Here is a 22,852-nt window from a genome sequence, read left to right on the forward strand (position 1 = left end):
GCAGGGGCTGGCATCGGTCTGCATGGGTGCAGCGGCTCTGACACAATGAGACAACCAAGGGGGAACAAACCATAACAAGAGCTTCTTTCCCAAAAATGTCCTTGCTATAATTTAACTTTTTTCTCCTGGCAGCGCCCTCCTGTGCACAAGAGCTCTGCGAGGACACGGTGTTAAGAGCAACAAACTTCAATGCCCACAGTTGCAATAGCAGAAGAGAGAGATAATTGCATTTCTTACAGCAGCAGTAACTTATCTCAGGGAAACTTTTCCTGCTAATGAGGCTGTTCTGGTCTGAAATTCAGTGAGAGTTGAGAGGGCTGGTCCTGCTGCCAGCTTGTGGCGGGTACAGGCAGAGGGCAGGCAGCCATGGGAAAAGCAGCTCAGGAAATCACCACCATGATCCCAACCTCATCACTTTGCAGCTTACTGGAGTTTAGCTTTCCAGTGCTAGCACTGTACCAGTGAGCTGGGTTGCATTTATTTCTCCTTAAAAAAAAAAATATCCCACTATATCAGATATTGTCTCCTCTGCCTTCTCTTGCCTTTGGCTACGTGCTGGTTTCAAGGCATCTCCTGGCAGAGCTGCACCTGCCATCCAATCCTAGTCCTCTGCAGAGGATTTTCTGCATCAGTGCCCACATGCTTACAGGTCCCGGGGAGCCCGTGGCTGGCGCCGCCGGGGGGGGACTGGGGACAAGCCGGTCTGCCGATGAGTGCCAGCTGCTGAGCGGGTCGCCTGGGCTGCAACAGCTGGAGGCAGAGGTAGCAATTTGTGTGCTCACCTGGAAAGGCAGACATCCTCCTGTCCCTTGCAGAGCTGCTGAGAAACCAGCTCCTGGCTTTTCTCCTAGAAGTTTACCACCACCATACTTGAGCTGCAAGGAGAAGATGCAAAATCCCCTCTCCCTTGGTCCAGGCACCCCTGTGGCAGAGCCAGAGGTGAGCCAGCTCTGCAGGAGAACCAGCTTCCAGGGAAGTGCTTGGAGGGTGCCAGCTTGCAGCCAGCTGGGACTCCATCTCCCCTTTTGCAGGGACACACAGGACCACGTCTGCAGTGTGGCTGTGCTCTGGCACAGCCCCTCAGTGCCCAGCACATCCCGGGGCAGAGTCACTGCTACCTGGCACCAGCCCAGCTCCTCATTGGCATGCCAGGCACGTGCATCCCAGCGGCACGGGGCCACTCTCCATGAATTCAATCCACGTACCCAAGCAGTGGCAGCAGGAAGGTTTGGAAAAGTAGGGCAAGAAAAGCAAAAGGGAGGGAGGCTCAAAGCCACAGCTGGGCACAGCACAGCAGCTCAGGCTGCAGAGCCAAGGCTGGCGGCATCACTTCGGTTACCTGCACGACCTTGAGAGCCCGGGACAAGCTGTGAAGACGAGAGGGAAAGCTTCCAGTGGCAGCTCTGCGTGCTGCCAGGGACAGGGAAAGTCAGGCAGGGTACGGAGGGATGGGTGCCATTTGGAATGTGCCACCCCAGCGATGGAGCTAGCCGCTTTTACCTCTGTCTCAGCCCCTTCCCCAAAAACACAGCTCAAAACCCCAAGCTTTCTTTGCACAGCACATTGGTGGGCCTTGGGTTTTGTTCCCATGTGAGCACATGTGAGGGAAGAGGCGAACACCCCACGTCACTCCTCTCGGACCCAGCTCTTGCACAGGAGCAGCGGCAGAAGGAGGGGGAAGGCTCTGCCTGCACTCCCCGGAGGGAAGGGCAGCCAGCCCCCCCCTCTGCCATGCAGGAGACACTGCCAGCACGCAGGCGGGCTCCCCACATCACAGCGTGCATATCTTGAGAGCTCAAAATAAATATTTAAAGGTGGAGGAAAAAAAAACCCTGCTCCTCTCTGCGAGCAAGTTCTCAGTCTTTGCTCTGGGATTTGAGGCAGACACAGACAGAAATATGACAAAGGAGACGCAGGTTTCAGCAAATCACGGGCACATCAGAAGCGATGGCTTTGAGATGCTGGCTTTGCTGCAAGATAAATTCCCTCCTGGCCGTACGCCTGACAACCCTGACAGCCCTTGGGGACTGCAGGTCTGCTCTCCCTGCAGACATGTGGGACTGCAGCAAGCCCCGGCCGGCCCATCTCCTTACACACATCCACACCAGGGGAATGGGTGATGAGAGCTAGGATGTTACCCAAATCCCTTTCCAAGACACTTAAAGCTGGCCCTGGCCTGTGGGGATGTGTGTCCCCTGTCCTGTGAGGACATGTGTCCCCTGTCCTGTGAGCACGCACAGGGCAACGGGGTCTGCATCAGGGTATGGACAGCACGGGGATGCTCCCAAATCCCCGTCCTTGCAGCAGAGCTCTGCCAGACGAGCAAACCATGGCTCAGCTTTCTCGATGCCTCACATGAGCAGTGGCTGGGGGGAAGGATGGGACGTGACAGCTCCACTCAGCTCCCAACAGCCCCGTGCTGGGCCACCACTCAGAGGCAGTGGCCAGAGCAGCCACAGAGAATGGGCTGCTCTGTATGGCAAGGCTGTACTCAGGATGCTTTTATTTTCAGAGGGAGCTCATTAGCTCTGGTTGTGCAGGAGTTCGGGTTTTTTTTCCCCTGTTACCCAGAGCTGGAAAACTCCACTGAATAACATCTCTGAGCATAGGTGGAACAAAGACAGGGCACAGGGGGAGAGCAACAACAAAACCAGAGATAATCAAAGCTGCTGCTGCAGCCTCACATTACTTACAATCTCCGTCTTGTTTGGATTTCCCAACCGGAGCGGTCTCCGCTCGCACAGCCCCCAGTGGCACCTGGCAGCCTCCTGCATGCCAGGGCTGCGCCCAGTCCTGCTCACCCCATCACTGGGGACTGAAGGACTTGTCCAGAGCTGGCACTGCTCAAAGGGGGAAGGAGCTGCAGAAGAGGGTTTGAAATGGCGGGGAAGAGGATCAAGGCTCCCCAGGAGCAGCCCGCTGGATCGGATGGGATGCCAGGAGCTAAAGGGGCTTGTACATGCACAAGGCAAGGAGGAAGGCTCTGTCTCTGGCATTGCTACCGGAGGAGGGATTTAATATAGGCACATCCTACCCAGGGTGGGTGCTCAGGGATGCTTCGGCAGTGATGCCCTGCCGGGATCGGTCTGGAGCAGCCACCTCCTTACCAAGCCCTGATGCTCCTCTCCCATCGCTGCACGGTCCAGCACGCGCTGCAGGGGATGCAGCCGAGAAACCACATACCAACGGCAGAAGATAAGCCAGCTCCCCAGATACGATCACAAGCCCCATTATCTCCTTAACCCGTATGCGATTCACTTATCCATCCCAGATCTATTCCTCCTTATCTGAATCTTCTTCCTGTTCTTTCCCATATCTTGCCCCATGGTTGCTCTCAGAGCATGAAGGCCACCCCAGAAGCAAGGGAGGCTGCAGGAGCGTCTGATGCCCTGGGCTGCCACTCACCACAGCTAATGGGATAGACTCCGACTGACTGGCCCCAGCGATTTAAAGTTAATAAAACGTTAAAAGCAGTCCTATAAATCACCCATGCAGGAAGTGACCTGGACAGGAGGCCTAACGAGTTAGCAGAGGGTTTTATTTAAAAGCCATTTGTCTGAGAAGTGCAACACAGAGAGTCAAATAACTCTTAGGAAAACAGCGGTGCTGGAGCTACTGGGAGGATTAGAGAGGGCTGGATATTTATGGCCAAGGATGTCAGCCTTAGCAGTGCTAACCAGCCCCTGCTTCCCTGGCTGGAGGGCTGGAGCATCCCAGCTGATCCCAGCTCCCGGGGTGCAGGCAGTGAGCTCCCAAAGGGAATCAGAACAAGCCAGGCCCCAGCTCTGACTTATGTTTTTAGCTCACTGGGGCCACTGCGACCCTCTCGCAGACCTTCTGGAACAGGACTTTTGTGCCCATGCTCACACCCTGCGATAGGCTGGTGACATCTGCATCTTTCTCTGTGTCCCAGATCCCCTGCACAGGGGATTACACACATGAAGAAACTGTGATTCCCGTATGTTCCTGCACACAGCTGATGCCTCTGTTTGCAAGAAGAAGCTTGAAAACAAGAGGCCCAAAAATCTCAAAACCCAAAACACTCCCAGAAATCGAGTTTTTAGTTTCTAAACCTGATTTCCACTCCTCAGCCGTGAATACCAATTTTGCGCCCATCGGGAGAGCAGTTAGCCCCGCATCAGCCTCAGCCCCGGCTCACTCCCTGCAAGCCAAGCTCTACTTCTTTAACCTTAAAAAAAAAACCTTAAAAAAAGCAGACAAGGGTGTTTCACTGGCACTGGGGCTCAGCCTTCTCCCAAACATCCCCCAACAGCCACCCCTCACTTCCCCGCCGCAGGAAGCCTCCAAAATACCCCAAAGGCCTTTTACAGTGGGAGGAAAGGCGGCGTGTGCTTGGGAAGCCTCCAAAGCATCATTAAGATGTGAATTATAGACAGTTATCCTCGGAAGTACATCAGGGAAGCTGAGGCAGTCGCAAGGCACCGGTCCCACTCATGCCTGGCTCCTTGCACCAGCCCAGGCTATATCCCAGAAGCAATTCTAAAGCCATGAGCAAATTCACAGATAGGATTTGGTCTGCAAGCAACGGGTTACATCAGGAGCTACTCCACCTTCAAAATCACCTTTTAATTGAAAGACAAGGGCAGTTCTCACCCCTGACCCAGCACCTCACCCTCCTGGCAAGCCAAGATGGAGAGGGGCAATCTGCAAGCAGGCAGCTGTACATACTGCCCAGGGAACGGTGCCCACCCCGGCAAGGCAGGAGATGCAATGACCCAAGAAATAACCTGGCTTTTGCTTGCATTTGCAAACCCCTTGCTTTTCACAGACAGAAAGGATGCGGTCCTTACCTTGGGAGGGATGCAAAAGGCTGGGTGCGGGCACAGCTGGTTCTCCCTGCCAGCAATGGGCACCTTCCTGGGGGAGCGGGGAAGCCTAGCAGCGCCGGGGGGCCGCGGCCGGGGGGCTGCTCCAGCGGCTCTGCGGGCGCTGAGGGTGGCTCATGGCTCCTGGGCGCAGGAGGCTGTGGGTGAGAAGGCACAGGAGACGTTGGGCTGGGAACACATGGCCTTGAGCGCCCACCGAGCAAAACCAACCCCACAGCAAGTTTGACTTGAAAGTTAGGAAGGTGACGAACTTTAAATATTGACTTTTTTCTATATTGCTGTTATTTCCCCCCTCCCCATCATCAAGGAAACAAGAAGAATCAGGTGGGAACCTCGCTGGTCTCACACCGCTGTGGACACTAAGTGGATACTTGAAGAGGTCCAGCACCCCTTGAGGGACTCCTGCCAGGCTTAGGGTGACGTCTGGGAGCTGTTTCCAGAGGGTGGTACTGTACTTGCAGCATCACTGGTGGGGAGGGAGAGAAAGCACAAGCTTGCCTAGGCAAGCAGCCCCCCTGCCCACGTTGATGCACGCAGCCAAGAACATGCAAGGGAAGGACCCCCCCCAGCTCAATGGGCCCAGCTGGGGGTCTCATGAGGCTGGGGGAGCTCTCCTCTCTGCTCCCAAGTCAAGGGATCTCACTGCCACCTCGTAAATACTAAGAGAAAGCAGGTCCTGTGAGCGCTCGTCCCGACTTCAATGCTGAAAGAGAAGCGGGACCCCTTCCTGATGGAGGAGGTGGCACCTTCACCCCTCCTCTAACCAGCTTCGCTTTCGCGTGCAGCACTATCCTCTCCAGCACGGGTCTGATTTAATACATTTGTTTAGCGGCAAGGTCCCCAAGGCACACCTCACATCCTTTTTTGTGTCTAAAACAGTTTTGAGCAGCCAATGTTTAACAAATTAATAATAAAGCGATGGCGCCTTGAAAAACAGACTATCCCAACCTCAGGAAAGGGACTGCATCTCCCAATTACTCCGAAGGGCACTGCTTTAGACCTTGCTGAGCAAATGGTGTTTAGCCGCAGACACCTTTTAATGGGAATGATGTGATCCTGCAACAGCTGCAGTCAAGTGTATCACTTCTTAAGATATCCCCACACTGCACAGTGAGAGGGCAGGGAGCAGGAAGGATGGAAGCAAGTGCTGTTAGCTTAGGTGTTTTTTAGCAGCCATCCCCAACCTGAGGTCTGGCATCCTATCCCAAGTTGGCAGTTACTCTCAGCATCTCTCAGTCATGAAAAGTATTCACGAGGTTTGCGTCATAGGCTGGCAAATATTTGCCAAGGATTCTTCCAAATCTCCAAGCCCACCATGCACTTGCTGCAAATTTGTTTGCTGATCGTGGTCCTTGCGCTAATTTGCAAATGAAGAGCAAAGAATAAGACAACCGTACCGTGTAGGGGAAGGCGAGCGAGGAGGATGCCATTCCATGGGGGAAGACAACTCCACCGACCCTAACAAGGGCTCGGTAATTAACACCTGTAGTACCAGAGCGCAGGGGGGTCTAACACCCAGCTCCTGATGCTGCTTGTGGCCAAGGGAAGTGATGTCTCAGCGAAGGCAGCGCTGGGGAATGGAAGGATGCTGCTGGGGATGGCGATAGCTGCACATCAGCAGCACCTCTGAGGTATATGGGTGGCGATTTCCCCAATCCCAGCTCCCTGCACGGGCATGTTGCAAAGGGGTGGTGGGAAAGCATCCTCTCCCCTTCCCTGCTCCCCCGGCTCACTCCCCAAAGAGCTTCCCACCAGAGTCTCTCCCCCGGCTTCTCCTCTGATCTTGGCACCTTACCAAGCTCCAGCCCAGGCCAACCACACTGCTAATTAGCTGCGCTAATTAATCACAGTTTCCATTGTTTATTCTTTTGTTCTCGCACAAACACCTGTGCTGCCCAGTGTGGTAAGCTGCCATGGTGTTCACGAAGCACCAGCGCGGCTGCAAAGCAAAGCTGGTGGAGCTGGCCCCAGGGAATGGGGGGCACTGACCGCCTGAGGCTGCTGCCACCACCGCAGGGGCACGGAGCGGGCTGGAGCACACATGCCATCATCCCAAGTCCCACCTGTGGCCACCGACACCACAGCCTGGTCTTCCTCTCTCCAGCCATGAGGATGGCTGGCTGGCTGTTTGTCCCTCCATCAGATCCCCCCCAGGGAGACACCCCATGCTTGCTCCCAGGAGCGGGCACCACAGCCGGAGCTGGCACACAGCCCCAGCGCACAGGCAGCCGTCCGCCTCCCCCTGGCTAATCCCCTTGCACGCCAAAATCCTGCCCTTGTGCTCGCTGGATCCACTGCCCAAGCATTAGACACCCCAGATCCCAAGCTAATCTCTGGAAAGCTCCCTCGCCCAGGGCGGGCAGCGGGGGGGTTCCCCTTCCCCAGGGCAGGCCTGGTACCCCAGAGGCACGGGGGGACAGGAGCACACCCCGGTTGTAACTCCTTGACGGTGCTGGGAGGCTGTGCCAGGGACAAACCTGACAGACCATTACCTCTCCACTTGCTCCCTTTCGTCAGGGCTTTTTTTAACCAGGTTTTTTTTTTGGGGGGGGGGTGAGGAAGACACCAAGGGGAGAGAAAATAACTGATAGTCCAAGGGAGCCTGTGTTGTTAAATACAGAGAAATCCAAGTCTGGAGTCCAACAGAGGCCAAGGTTTCCGGGCTTTGACACAGCTGACAAGCTGGAGCACAATGAGAAAATACGCGCACAGAAATAGCCAGGCAGGATAAAGGATTTACTGCCTCTTTCACAGAAAAGAAAAGAATAAGCTTAAACACTCCATTTAAGAGCAGTAAAAAAAAAAACACCAAACAGATCTGCAGGAAGAATATTTGAGCAGTAGGATTACCAGGAGGTGAAGAAAAACCAAATCCTGCCCGTCCTGGGTGCAGAAGGGGATGGTGCTACAGTGGGGCAGCAGCATCCCAGGGAGCTTCTCACCGGGCCTCCCCTAATCCCCAGCACCATCTTGCAGCGAGCACACACACAACATGCCAGGTCCCACCTCGGAGCCACATCATCTGTTCCCCCCTGCCCTGCCTTGCCCTGGGTCAGACTGGCACAAGCACAGCCCAGCTCTGGGTCAGAGCATCCTGGCACAGCCAGCTGTCATGCCAACATCTGCACGCTCTCCTGCCTGGAGCATTTCTCCTGGACTGATCCTGGCAGCGAGATCACCCCCTTCGCTCAAATCCCTCTCCAGGGTCCACTGCCCCAGTGCCACCCACCCCAGCTAATAAGGCTGGGGCTCCCTAGCTTTCAGACAGGCTTTTCCATGATGGGAAGGCTCCAGGCTCTTGGCTGCCCTCTGTTTTGTGAGGAAATCATCTCAGACTGCCTCCGTGAGGACACGGCTGGGGAGGCCTGATGGAAAGAGACTGGGGCTGGCAGGGGCTTTGGGAAACGGCTCCCTCCCACCATCTCTCCAGGTTTGTCCTCATTGAAGAGGAAAGTTTGGAGTTCCCTGAAAGTTTCCTCCAACTTGTGATGAAAAAGAAACTCTTTGGAGAACAGACAGGAACCCAGTTTCCCTGATGAAAGTATTGCAGTGGGATTTGGGGGTTTTTCTTTTGAGCAGCACCAGCCAGAACAGAGCATTGGAACCAGCCAGGCAGAAGGTCTTACCCTTTCCATGGCAGGAGACCAAGTCTCCCAGCTGGAGACCAGGACAGAACCCACCCCTGGTCCTGCTGAGAAGCAAGTTAAAAGCCAAAGCCATCATTTCTGGGCTGAAACAGTGCAAGATTCACAAACCCACTCACCCCCCAGCCTGGAAGTGCTCATGCCAGAGCATCTCAGACCGTATTTCTGAAACTCCCGGGTGGCCAGGAGCTGCTGGTGGGTCATTTAGTCCATTTCCCCTTTGGGAACAGGGATTCACTGTGCCTAAAGCATGCCCGACTGCTACAGTCAAGCCTGGCCTTCAACAGCACCAGCAAAGCCAATCCTACAACCTGCCTTGGCAGCTTATGCGCTGCTTAATTGCCCTGATAGTTATGCATTGAGGGTTTTTTTTGTAAAAAGCAGCTGATTTCTCAGCAGCAACAAATACTTGGGAAAGCTTTCTCTCTGGCAAACTCTCTCTATTGTTAATCTCTTTCACATAAAATGTTCCTAATGAAGAGGGAAAGAAGGATCTTGGCTTCTTTCAAAACAATCTGAAATATTATATTAAAAACATGCACTGAGTGTTGACATATTTAGTGCATTGCTTTATAAAGCAAATTGCCCAAGCTCATTCAGAGCTTGACACCATTAAGACAGCACATAACTATCTGACTGGGAGGATACCGCTGCAAGAAGTCCCAGTTCGGGGGAGGTATGGAGCACCTCGGAGCAGCCAGATGGCTCTGGCTTCAGCAGGAGCTGAAAGCCACCAGCACCACCCAGCCCCTGAAGAGAGGGACGTACAAGCACCACTCAACATGCTAATGTGAGGATTGCAGCAGGTTTCAGACCCTCCCTGCCCAAACCCCCAGCTCCTCATCAAGACATCTCCAAAGGTCCAAGACTGGGAGGACACGGTATGTACCATGCCAGGCTCTCCCAGTGATGGGCACCCATACTGTGGGAGCAAACCTCAGCGTTGCCCTCACCACACCAAGCCCAACCCCTTGGAAATGGGCAGAAAATCTCAGTTCAGTAGGTTTTGAGTGGGAGACGCTGGGTTTCTTCCCATTCAAAAGGAGAGAGGAGGACACAAACCGCCCTCAGTGTGTGCAGATGCATGCACACGTGAACAACCGAGAGCTAGAATCACCAAAACCCTAGAATTTCTGTCCTTCAAGCAAAATCCTGTTCAGCAATACAGCCTCCAGATCTCAGAGCCACCAGACCTCAGCCCTTCCTGCCTGCAAGCATGAGGGTCGACCCCTAGATCGGGCATCTGTCTGCGGAGGACAGCTGAGTTTCTCTCCCCGCCTGGAATACACAGGGTCCCTACAGAGCATCTGTCCTCTCCCTGAGCATCCTTGAAGTGCTCTGGGCTCTGCTGCAACAGGATTTTCCAGATGTTAAACTGATGCTCAGAAAACAAACAGACATAGAAAAAGCTTTCATTACAAGGCTGGTTTGCGTCCAAGAGCAGCCCAGGGGCCAGGCTAAGATAGGAAATGGTGCCTGAACAGCCTCTTGCTGGAGGCCAGTGTGAGTTACAGCTCTCCGTGTGCTCATGGTCCATGCCAGCTCTGCATTTGTTTTGCAGGAGCAGGGGCAGGAGAAATGAGTGGGTTTTCTGGCACATTGGCTCTCCTCCCGGGACCAAATGTTTTTATGCTGACAAAGCCAGCCAGGGTGCTCAGCTGAGACCTTTGGGTGCCTCCAAAGATGCTGCTGCTGGCCTTGGCAGGGACATCCCAAGGGTGACCAGCACCCTCCCTCCAGCACAGGAAGCATGGGGAAAGGAGGAGAGGGAACCTCCAAAGGCTGCCGTGAAAATGTCAGCACTGAGAACTTGGTAGGATTTTCCCATCTGAACAACCTGCCATGGCGTTAATTATCCAGTTGTGGGAAGTCACATTTCAGGCAGGGACCGTTTGTGACAGAGAGGCAGACACTCCTCCACACGTCCGAATCTGCTCCTGCCAAGACCCTTGGTTTTAGACACACAGCAAATTTCATCCTTTTTAGGCTCAAACTGAGCTTCAGGCAGGAAACGTCCTGCACCTATCACCTACCAACGCCCTGCTGCTTGTGAGGGCCGTGGTCCTGGGGAGGATCCCATCTTCCCCTCCAAGCAGGAGACTGACACCTGATGGGGTCTCAGCACAGGGCAGGGAATGCTGCAGCTGGAGCGTGCACAGAGCACGTTTAGGTGCATTTACCTGCAACCTAACTCCATCTGCAAGGCAGGTCCCTGACACAAGGTCCTGGTTCCCCAGGACAGGTTGGTGCAGAACCAAAGAGCACGGTGCAGAACCAAAGAGCACGGCACAGAGAAATGCTGCCCCATGCCAGGATGCAACTAAAGCCACCCAAGCAAGCAGGGCACAGACCCTCAGAAGCCTTCATGCCCCAAGCTCTCTGGCCTTCTTTGACTTAGGACTGCAAGCCCTCCGAGAAGGTCCAGCAACGCCTTATCACTTCCACCCTCTCCAGACTTCCTCGGGTTTATCAGCACCAGTGAGCGGGCAGGCTCCCTGCCGCGAGATCCACTGAGCAAGAGGCATCGCAACAGATCAGAGGGACCCAGGGCTCCTCCTCATTTATATTCCCCTCCAGCCGCAGCCTTCAACATGGCTGAGGAAGGCAAGGCAAGACAAGGCCTACAGAGAATGCCTAAAGATTATTTCTCTGAGATTCCAATTTATTTTCCATCATTAATGCTTTTGAAAGCGCAACACGTCCTGCAAACAGAAAGAGCATGTTAAGCGTGCAGGCGGTGGAGCTGCAAAACTGAGACGAGCACATGCCTGGCACAGGTACCCAGCCAGCCGGGGAGACATGGCATCAGCAGGCACCCTGCTTGCAGCATGGCCAAGGGAAGGGCTTTGGTGCCAGCGAGCATCACCCTTGCTCAGCAGAAGCTGCAACAGAAGCTAGTTATCCCCCATAGAGAGGTCCCTCACCACGTGCTTGCTCGAGCCTCTTCCCACAGCCCTGGAAAAGTGAGAGCACCATCCTGGAAAGCAGAGGTACTGCCAGCCCAGGCGCTGAGCATCGCACAGCGGCAGAGAGAAGGCAGGGCTGCAGGAGAGCGACTTGCATGAAGGATGAGAGGAGCTGGAGTCTTCCGTAATGTAGAGAAAATTGCTTTCGCCAACTATCTGCAGTTTTAAAGCAATTACATTTGGGGGGAAGCTGAAAGCATGTCTGAGTGCTGCACACATGGCGGGTGCATTTTAAAATGCAAGAATCGAGTAAGGAAAAAAAAATAGAAAAAGAAAACACCTTTTAAAAAAATTATTTGATGCAGTAGGTACTGAGAGGATAAAATATTTATAACTCAGGGAGGGGACAGATCTTGGTGGCAGCCAGACATCCCAGCAATGGGGCAACTGAGAGCTCAGAAGAGGAGCCTGGGCAGTGCCCTCCCACTGATGGTCTCCTTCCCCCTGAGCATGGAAAACCCTCCTTGGGAAGCTCTGACAATGCAGCAGCTGAGCTCTGCCTGGCCTAGCAGATTTCTGGAGGTTTGCCTTAATTAAAACACCAGTCGCCCTCCACTTTTGCTGCTCGCGCAGGAAGGACGGTAACAAGCAAGAGCTGCTGCAGTGCCGGCATCAGGGTCGGGTCTCGGTGGGCTTAAACACCCTCGGGAACATGCTGCTCTCAGATGAAATATGCAGCCACCTTAATACTTCCACTTATGGACCTGCAGGCTGACCCAAAACCCAGTAAGCACCCCAGCACCTACCAGGGCTTTCCAGGCCCAGATTTAGACTGGGCGGCAACAGCTTTATTTGACCATAGATGAAGAGCTCCTTCAAGCTGTAAGGAATACTTCTGATCTCCTTCCCCGACAAGCCATCACCCTTCACCACCATTTTTCTCCTCTAATCTGCTGGAATTAGGAAGGATCCCAGGCCATAAGCACATCTTCTCTAATTACCAAGGTGGCAGGGACCAAGCTGCCCTGCTCCCCAGAGATGCTGCACTGACTGCTGCCGGCACTGCTTAGACATCCAATTTATCAGGCAGATGCCCCTTTTGCTTTCTGGCCACGCATCTTCCCCTTGTCTTTATCTGCTCTGGGGACAGGTGTGGGAAGTGGAGAAGTGGCATCCACGGCTGCTGGTGACAGAGCCCCTTTTCAAAGGATGCTGTTCCGCTGTTATTACCAACTCTTGCCAAGTGGAATTGAGACATGAAGTAGATTTGTGCCCAAGATAATGGCGTTTATTAGACAAGCTATTGAGCAGAAAACAAAAGCTAACACTGGAGAGCCACTAAGAGAAATGCTTAAAGAGAATCCATCTAGAATACAAAGAGGAGCGGTGTTAATAGTTGATGCTTCCCATCAATGATTAGAACCTTGAGCAGTCCCTTAACGATGCCAGGAGAGTCAAGGTTAGTGTCACCCAGCAAGAAGTGACGAACAGCATAAAGGTGTCTGCACCTTCGGACAGAGCAGCATCTGAACCCTTCCTTCGTGGTCAGACGTGGCTGAGCATCTCTGCCCCAGGGTGGCAGTCCCCAGCTCACCCACAAGCCTTCTCCTCACCTATATGAACACCTTACAATACCTATACCATACAATACCTATACCATACACTCCTACTACACACAAGGATGCCACCCTCCAGAGCCAGGATCCCAGCATGGCTGCTCTGGCCCCTGTCACTGCGGTCTGTGGCCTGACAGCCACAGGACAGGGAGGGAAGGAGAATTTAGTCTCTGCACCCCCCTGGAGCAACCGGGGCACTCCTGATAAAGCCAGAATTGCCTTCCCATGGGGAATGCCTTGAAAATCATGGATCCATCTAGATTTTCCTATTGGAGACCTACTCCTTCTCACCAAAGGGGACCTGTTCCTGCAAAATCTTTCAATAAAAATGCATTTTTGATGGGAAAAATGTCTTCCTTAGGATCTTTCACACCCAGACTTTTTCATCCCAACCCTCCTCTTTTTCTCTGGGCGGATGCTCAAGGGCCAGGCTGGGGCAAGAAGCAGCAGCGCAGGACGACGTGGAGGAGGAGAGGATGAGCCCAGGCAGGAGCATGAGCGCATCTCTGCAAGCCCAGCAGCTCCCAAGAAATTTATTGCTTGTGACACGTAGTCAGTGAGATGCGCCTCATTAGTCAGAGCTGAAGCAAATGAGAGGGCTCCTTAGCCAATTAAAACAAAAAAATCAGGGATGCTCCGTGGGGCTCACCACCACCACTTCGGCCCCGCCGGCGAGTGGGAAACCAAGGCAAGATGTAACACAGATCCAAGTCACAGCTTCTCCCCTTCACCAAGGTGGTGAGTTCCCTGTTTCCAGCAAGCGGCAGCAACCGGGAGCAGCCAGCAACCAGCACACAGCCAGGCTGGATCCAGCACAGCCGAGCTCAAGGAGCCACACATGACACTTGGAGAGTTTGAAAATGAGAGGTTTCTTTTCACAGCTCCTGGAGCGTTTTGTTTCCCCAACTCTTGAAACAGAGCTCATTGATTCTCCTGAGTGGCATTCTCTGCTAAAAAAATCTATTTTTAAAAGCTTTTCTTTTTTAAATGACGTGGTTTTCCTTTGTGGGTTAAGCTGAGCTGGCGCATGCCTTTTTTGTTGGGTTTTCTTTGTTTTTTTGGTTTTTCTTTCCTCTAAGATTTATCAGCCTTTGGTGCAGAGGGCACGACAACTCTTCTCCAGCTTGGCAGCAATGCCAACCCTGCTCTCCTCCACCCCAGTCTCCTCGCACCATCAGGAAGACCCTGGCCCGCTGCAGCCTGGGGAGAGCCCGTCCCAGACCCCCCACCATGCGGCAGGCTGCTTGATAAGGGATGCTTGATAAGCGTGCCCAGGGAGGCACGGGCTGTGCTCCCCAGCTGCACCCAGGGTTGCATGGCAAAACCTCCCAAAGCTTGCAGGAGGGGAAAGGCAAACACAGGCAAAACAGGCAGAGGGACCATTTTGATGCCAGTGGGCATCTGCGGGCAGGGCATCAGCTTCCCCGTCACAAGCTAGCTCGAAATTTTACAAGAGCACAGACGCGCCTGTTAGCAGAGGTCACCCCAGCTCGCCAATTTCCAAACGGGCACCAGAGGAACCCAGGAGCTGAAGAGGGAGCCATGGACGTTGGATGGATCAGTCAGATGGCTCCTGCTGTCCCTGCACCGGGGCCCAGGATGCCCCGAGCAGCAAGCAGCTTTCACCTTACAAGGCGATCCGTCCAACAACTGGCAGAGGCACCCAGAGAAGATACCGCTCTCCACCACCCACACGAGCACCCAGCAAGAGAAGGGAGAGGCTGCAGGCCTGAAAGGTGCCATCACCCAGGAGCCACCCCTGCCCAGGGCTGGCAGGGGACACCCCTCCTCCCACAACAGCAGCGGGGGGACAGCTCACCCTGCGAGGCCACCTCCTGCCCTCACGCTACGGCTACGGCTGCCATCAGCCAGGGCCAGGGGAGGGCCTGGGAAGGAGAGGTGCACAAGCGGGCCTAGAGCTACAAACAAGGTGCACTCGGCAACCCGCAGGGCTTTACACGCGCCCAGAAAGGACCCCCTTAAAAAACAGCAAAGACCCGAAACATTTGAGCAAGCCAGAGCCGTGGGGACCGCAAGGAGCTGAGCAGACTCGCCCTGCCGCAGGCCAGGAGGGCGGCTGCCCGGGCTCCCCAGCCCCAGCAGGCCTCAGCCCCTCCCCAGGGCCCTCATGGCTCCTGCGGGCAGTTACACGGGTGCCTGCCGTCCCCTCCACTCCCGCCCGGATCGGGCCGCCCGCTCGCCACCCCGGACCAGCGCAGCAGCTGGCCGGGGATCACCGGCTGCGGGGGCAAGGCATGGTTCTTGTCGGGGCCAGCTGAGCGGGGATGTGCTCTATGGCTCCCAGCCCGTCCCCTGGGCACACGGATGCTCGCCCTGCCCTCCTCTCCCTGCCCCTGGCCCGGCATCAGCACCAGGCAGGCTAAGCCCAGCCCAGCAGCATTTTCCTAAATTAAACAATAAACAAGGAGCCGTTGCAGATTTCCCTTACGCTGCAGTTCCTTATTAATCCCCACAGTAAACACAAAGGGAAAAAAAAACCCAATTAACCTAAGAGGGATGCTTTCTGTTTAAAGATACAAATGGATGCTAAAAGCAGACAAAGGACCCCGAGCAAATGCATGGCAGAAGGAGTAGGGAGCAGCCCACAGGCCCTGGCAAGGGAGGGAAGAGCGGCAGGGCTCATGCCAGCCATGCCCGGGAGCCGTCACTGGCATGGGAAGGGAACCTGCAGGGCAGCTCGGGCTGCACAATCCTACACCCCTTGCAGGGTCTGTCACCCCACAAGGGCTTCCCGAGGAGAGTGGGCACCCCTTCACCACCCTTATGTGAACCCCAGCCTGAACCGACCCTCTCGTCCCAGTAGGTCCCCAAGGCCGGATGGGCTGGTGGCTCCCATGTCAGCAGCGGGGTGCAGCACACCGAGCTCCGGGGGAACGGTCGGGCAGCAAAAACGCAATTACTTGCCTGGAAAAGGGCCAGGACACTGGAACTAACCCCCTGCGCCCAGTGACTAATGCTGCACAAAGTTGGTTTAATGAGAAACAGCCATTTGAAGCTTAACGGCTCTCGCCGGCAGGTTCCCCCCTCTCTGCCCGCTGTAGCTGCTTCCCATACAGTGCACCCAGCTAATTAATTACAGAGCACAATCCAATCAGTCAGGCCATCCTATTGCAGTTAAAGGCGTTTAAGAGATAATGCCATGAAACTCCAGATGGACTGGCCTGACCCCAGCCTCCGACACCGCCGGGGTACTCGGGAGCTGCTGCCGCTCCGGCCAACATCCCAGATCCAAACATGCCGAAAAAAGCCTTCAGACGCTTGCAATGCTCCCTGTGCACTGGGTTTCTGAGCCCCTGCTGACTTTAATGAGACCTGTGCTGTCCACCTCCACTCGCAGCTTGTCCCAAGGCAGCCCAGGCTCGCTGCTGCCCGCAGAGCACACACCAGCCTGGCTCAACACAAACGCCGGTGAGGAAGATGCCACCTGCCCTACTTCTGCCCGCTCTGAGTTTGCTCTCGGCATGGCAGTAGGACAGGTTTGAAGGCCAAATGCCAGCTCATCTTCTCCCCGCTGCTGCCGGCACATGCCCCACATATGGTCAGCTGCGGCGGAAGCTGCCTCGAGGTGTTGTGCACCACTGATGCTGATATTCCAGGGCAGCCTGATCCCTTCCCACCTCACTGTACAGCTCTGCTCCACCTCCCCGCCACTCCCCCAAGTACGGAGAGATGATGGCCACTGCTCAGCAGCAGAGCCCAGCCTCACTGGAGATGGGCTTTGATGGTAAGTGGAGGTAGGAGAGTGGCTAAAGTGGTGGGATGCTGGACAACCAGCCCCTTTATGGTTATTATTGTTGGCATTGATGTGCTGATCTCCATATGGGATGTTCTCAGCTTTGCAGGGATAGTTTGAATCTGCTCCCTGGGCTAAAAGTGTGGGAGTTCAACCAAAATCTGAAGCACTGAGGAGGGAGAAGTTATCGGACCTCTTTGACAAAGGTGGGAGCTTGCGTTAGCTCAGACCATTTGGTCCTGAATCAGCTACTGTGCCTTCCACCGATGCCGGGAAGGGGTTCATTCAGTGGGTGCCCTTGGTACCTCAGGCAGCCTTTTTTTCTTAATCACACCCATCTTAGGCCCAATCCTGACCATGTATCACTGGTTCCCAAGCCACTCGCTGCACAGGTATTAAAGAAAAAATCCTGCGGTGCCAGATCCTGAGCATCCCCATAAAGACTCGGTGTGGTTACGTTGCTTTGTGCCAGCTGCGCTCCCAGCCGCCTCATGTTCAATGATGAAAGTGGCTGATTCTATGATTTACTGATCCTACCCTTGGTTAATTTTGCCTACCAGGGGTGAGGATAAGCTCTTGGATTTGCAAACATTTTGAGGATTGTGGGTTTAATTATTTTTTTTTCCCTTATTGTGTATGCATGTGTCAAAAGCTCTTACGCCTTGGTCCAAAGCCCAAAGTCTGGGCGGGGGATATACATCAAGTCTAAATATGCTCCTGTCACAGGTGGCATCAAAAGCTTGTTGCAGTTGAAATGAGTGTGGGTTCTGTTCTCACTTGATCCATCTCATGGCAGCTTGACCTCCAAAGAGGAGTGAGGAAGGGTCTCTGCCCCTCAATCACACCTCCACAATGCCTTTGTCAGAGACTCAGGCACAGATAACTACAGCAAGGGACAGAAAGCCTCTTCTCAGAGCCATCCTCAGCCAAGAAACCCCTGGCCAGATACCCAACTATCCCGCATCAGTATCAGCAGCATGCAGGCCACAGTGATCAGTACCAGGACCATCAACCTACAAGTTTCACTCATGTGAATTTGCAAAGGAGGGATGCGACTCTAGCAGGACTGAAGCATGGCTGCAAGCAAACTGCAGCATTCACCAAGCACAAATGGAAAGGGGACAGTGCTGAGATGACATCTAATAACGGGATCTTCCTGAACACACCGTATCTGCGCATCTACAAAACTCACTATCTTACGAGAACATTTACTGAACATCTCCTAACAGTGTCAGCAACAGACGCCAACGATTAGCAAGAGGAGCCAGAACTGACAGTGGTCAGTACGGATGAGACAGTACCAACTGCTGTTACATGCTGGTGGGAGCTGCATGAGGGCTGGCTTGTTCCACCTAGCACTGAAATGAAGTACAACTAAGTCATTACCTGGGACCCTAAAACAAGGAACATAACTACAATAACAACACAACACCACAGCTTCATCCAGAAAAGCAGCGGCCCCAGCTCCTCATAGCCACATCTCCTCCAACGAGTCAGCAGGGATGGGGGTGCACCGTTTCTTTAAAACATCTGTCCCACACCACCCCTGGGAAGGCTAAGGACAGAGAAGAGCTCAGCACATCTGGATGAACAATAAGATAGAATATTATGTCCTTCCTCCTGCTGGTGTGTCCTAGACCAACACGTCATAGGGTCTAGCTGCAGAGAGGTCTCATTTTGTGGTAGCGACACGGCCACGGTGGGATGCCACAGCTGGAGGACTGCATGGAGGAGCTTCTGCTCTCTGATCTGAATCCAGCTCCAGGGGCTAACGAGCACTGCACGGGTGGGACGGGAGACGAGGAGACAGATGCTCTGTGCATCCCAGCGCTGCAGCCCTGGCTGGGTGGGGACATTCCCTGTGGGCGCCGAGCTCCCCTGCCACAGCCGTTTGGAGAGGGAAGAGGCTTTTTCCCATGGAGCTGGAGAACCGAAACTCTTCAAATGCTTATCTCGAGAGCTCCTGTAAAGCATTTCAGGGATTTTGGTGGGAGGAGGGAAGAGAAGCTGTTCAATAAACCCTGCGGCCATCCCACCTTACATAGCTAGAAGACAGCTCCTGAGCGCCCTGGTTCTGGAGGTAATTTCCTCGTTCTCAGCTCCCCGGGTACCCCATAAAATGGGGCACGTCTCCTGATGGCCCCACAAGGACTCCCTCGGGAACCAACTGAAAAGATCAGCAGAAATGAAGCAATGCTGGAAAAGCATCAGCCCCTCAGAGGACAGTATCAACCTGAGGTTGTGCTACCAGCCCAGAGCACCCGCTCTGCACCCCCCAAAGCAACACACCGGAGAAAGCTCTTAGCCTTCAGCATCCATCTTCCCTCTGCCACAGCTGTAGCACCAGGATCACCGCTGGAGCCTGCACCGTCCCATTTTCTGTACCCTGATATGAACCCTTCCTAGGAGCCGCCAATTAAACCACTGAACTGTTCTCAGCTCAGCCTCCCATGCATGAAAACGTCCTGTTATTTCGCACCTGCCAAGAGCTGTGTCCCAGCAGATTTATCTTGAACTGACACTTGAGGATAATTAAACCCCTCTCTCTCCTCTGTTAGCAGCGCAGCACATAAAAGGAGAGCCCTGGGGCCCTCCAGTTGCTGTTGCGGTGGGTTGCACCTGTACAAGTCGAGGAACATGAGAAGAGACTCAGTTTCTCAACAGAGATATGGACGGGGGGCAGGGGGACAGCTTTGCAATTTGCCCTAATTTGGCAAGGGAGCTGAGCAAGATGTAAGACGCATGCAGGCAGCTTCCCTAGCAGGGCGGATCATCTGGTGAATGGAGCGCTGGAAACCAAGTGTCTGGGATCAAATTGAACCCCTCTCGTTGCTAAACCTAGGGTATCATCCATCATTGAGCCTTTCGTCCCTAGAGGTCCAGCCTTGATGGTCCAGGCACCCTTCTCATCTCCTCTAGCTCTAGCCTAAGCTGCCCAAGGCAGGGACTGGCTCCCTTTGCACGTACCGCTGCCGGCTGCGCTGGGTACCAGGTGCCCGATAGGGTCAGCCCGAAGTTGGCCAGTTTTGGGGAGCGGGTGGCAAGGCGGGCAAGGAACCGGCCTGCCGGCAGCAGGCAGCCCCGCGCTGAGCTCTGGCCCGTCTCCCGTGAGCGCTGCCTGAGGTTACTGGATGCATCGAACCTCAAAGCCGAGCTTCGATCGCGGTGGTTTTGAGGTTGGCGCTGAGCATCACTCCGGGCTGGGCCTCCAGCAGCTCGGGCGGTGGGCCGATGGCCGGGGGGGGGCGGCGAGAGCGCGGCGACCCCCACCTGCCTGCCCCAAGGAGCCCTTCGCGCCGGGGGGGCCCTTCCCTCATCCCAGCCCCGCTGCGAGGGGGCCGGGTGCCACTTGCTGCGCGGTGCTCCGAGGAGCCGCAGGTCTCCAGGGAGCACGGGGTGGTGGCAGGGTGCCACCTGCCCCACGGCCGCCGCCCCCCGGGGGATGGATGCCGCCCCCGCCCCCGCCCCAGCCCGATGCGGCTGCCCCGCTCCCCTCCGCCGCCGTTACCTCCGCGGGCTCGGGCGGCGGCCGGGCGAGACGCGCCGCGCTGCAGCTGGGCTCGGCTCCGCGGGGCTCGGCGCATCCTCCGCCGCTCGGGGCTCGGTCGGGCTCCTGCGCCCCGCTCCCCGCCGCTCTCCGCTTGGCTCCGCGCTCCTCCGCACCCGCTTACCCGCACCCCGCTCCAGCGGCAGCGGCGGGGGCGAGCGCATACCCCGGGGCTGGCGGCTGCTGCCGGCCCCCGCGCAACGCGGCTCAAGGCTCCGCTCGCCGCCGCGGCGCCGGGCACCTCCCGCAGCAGCAGCAGCCGCCGCCGCCGCCGCCGCCGTACCGAGGCGCCGCGCCCGCCCCCGCCTCCCCGCTCCCCTCCGCGCCCGGCCCCGGTGACAAATCGCGGCCGGGATTGCTTTAAAGAGAGAGCGTCCGCATAGCCAGCCCGTGGGGGACACGGCTGCGTGACACACTGCCGGGGATGCACGGCACCCCCCGGGGCTGCCCATCACCCCCCCCGCCTCCCTCGGGCTCCCCGGGGTGCTGGGCATGCGATGCAGCTGAGCCCCGACAGCAAAGCAAAGCTGCCTTTGCAGCCATCGGTGCGTCGAGCTATCGGGGCTCAGCCGTGTCCCCGGGTGCAGGGCATGGTCAGCCCTGATGCTGAGCCCCAGCAAGCAGGACACAAAGCAACCCACCTCTGTTACTTTGGGCCAGTGAGAGACCCCTAGCAACCTGGCAGCAGTGCCAGCCCAGTGGGGGGAAATGCTCCTGGATCCCTGGGGAGACAAGAGCTGGGCGTGGTTGGGGCAGGTTATCCGCTGCCCTGCACTTTCCCAGTGAACCCCGGTCCCGCTGCAGTCGGGGGACACTGGGCCAAGCTGTCCCCAGGTGCACAGCACCTCCAGCAGCCTGCACCTTGCCGGAGGGGCTTTCCAAGGAAGATTTTATCCGTATGACATCTCAGCAGGGTCTGAAGGGAAGCTGTAGCCTTCCTTGGTGCTCAGTGCATTCAGCAGCAACACTGAAAATTCTGCCTGGAGGCTATGGGCCCGATCTGCCAGCTCTGCACGGCCTGGCAGCCTGTGGAGGAAACCCCTCTCCTTGCTCACCACTGCACCTCATGTCCAAACAGCCCCCCCGGCCTTGCAGGAGCATCCTCAGCCATTGCTCTGCAAGACCAACTTGCACCATGTCCTGAGCATGTGCAGCGCTCGTGGCTGCCCACACGGCACGGGGCATGGTGCAGGAGGCACTAATCCTTGCGGAAAGGCATACAGAGCTATGGCAGAGCCTGTTGCCTGAGCAGCCCTCACCCTCTCCACAGGTCCCATTTTTGCGAGCACTTTCATGCACTCATCCATAAAACCTATCACTACACGGCGTTCGGGGTGCTCTGTTGCAAGTTTGCAAGATGATTGAATTATGCATTTTTCTGTTCCCAGATCTAATCTTATCCCCCTGGCTGGGTTTGCCTTACCCCCTCCCAGGGCTGGGGGGAGAGAAGCCACCAAGGACTCGGCACACAGGACCCTGCCCAGGGGAAAGGCACTGGGCTCCCTGCCACAAGCCAAGCTGTGAGCCCCCTTCCCAAACCTGCCACCCTGCCACACTCTTGCTTCAAATATTGTCAGATGGTTTCCTTTCCTCCTGACAATATTATCCTCATCCTTACTCAAGCAGGAGCCGAGGCTTGCGGGTCTGTGGTTTTTCATCAAAACTGGAATTCTCTTCACACAGTTACGTTATCTCTGTCTTGCTGGAATGAAACAATGTGTTTGGCAGGGTTTTACAGAGCACCCCAGCCTGTGCAGCCGGGGGTGTGAATGTGTCCCTGGCCATGGGCTATAGGCTGGGCTGCAGAAGCCCGCAGCAGCCACAGCCGGCAGGGGTGCCGGCGGTGCTCGGTGCTGCACGCCCACCGGGAGGGAGCCCGGTGCTCCCTGCCCCGAGGAAACTACAGCCACCACAGCAGGGACAGGCCAGAGCTGGGGGCAGGAGCAGGCAGAGGTGCAGGCAGCTCACTGAGGGGTACGGAGCCAGGAGCAGGACAACGTGCTCGAGCACCGCTGCTCAGCCCTGGCTCTGTAGCAGGAGCGCAGGCAGCATCCCTCCTTACCTTAACGCTGCAGTACCGATGCTCACTGCTTTCGCACTTGGTGTTTTTCATCAGTGAACACCATCTGTACCAGAACCGGGTATTGTTATGACCTTTGAGGCTCCATCCAGTGGTCGCTTCCATCAGATGCTTTTGTGTCTTACTACGATCCCAGGCACGGTGCCAGACTCAAAACATGCTGAAGGCAGAGAATGCCTTTCCTCTGGTTTCAGGAAGGAGCTACAGGCTCCTAAAAACCTGCCCAGATGCCAGGATTGGGTCTAGAATTATTCCTATTTCATTAACAGCAGAGATAAGTGAGATAGGAAAACCCACCTGGTAGGAGGATCGTGAAGTAATTAATGCATAATATTAGTAATGATCTTCTTATTCCAGCTCTGCTTATTATTACCACAAGCTTAGCTCTAGTCCACCATGATGTGCTGCATAAAGCAGCTCTCTCCTAAATCTGATTTCCTGTTTGGAGATGATCTCTA

General features: G+C 55.4%; 1 protein-coding gene across 4 annotated transcripts in view; it reads right to left on the reverse strand.

Moving 5' to 3' along the window:
- LINGO1 (leucine rich repeat and Ig domain containing 1) overlaps positions 1-20,600 on the reverse strand; it is a 166,641-nt gene extending 146,041 nt beyond the window's left edge. Inside the window, exons 1-2 of one of the 4 annotated variants that reach the window (XM_072870634.1) lie at positions 20,276-20,600; positions 4,812-4,984 (exon numbers count right to left, since the gene is read on the reverse strand). The gene's annotated coding sequence lies outside the window, so the exon portion shown is untranslated. The remainder of the gene's footprint in view (positions 1-4,811; positions 4,985-20,275) is intronic. The other 3 variants (XM_072870632.1, XM_072870633.1, XM_072870635.1) reach the window with 3 other exon arrangements.
- Between the last annotated feature and the right edge of the window lie 2,252 nt (positions 20,601-22,852).

The sequence above is a fragment of the Ciconia boyciana genome, chromosome 8 (genome assembly GCF_034638445.1).
Source record: "Ciconia boyciana chromosome 8, ASM3463844v1, whole genome shotgun sequence".
NCBI classification, from domain to species: Eukaryota; Metazoa; Chordata; class Aves; order Ciconiiformes; family Ciconiidae; genus Ciconia; species Ciconia boyciana.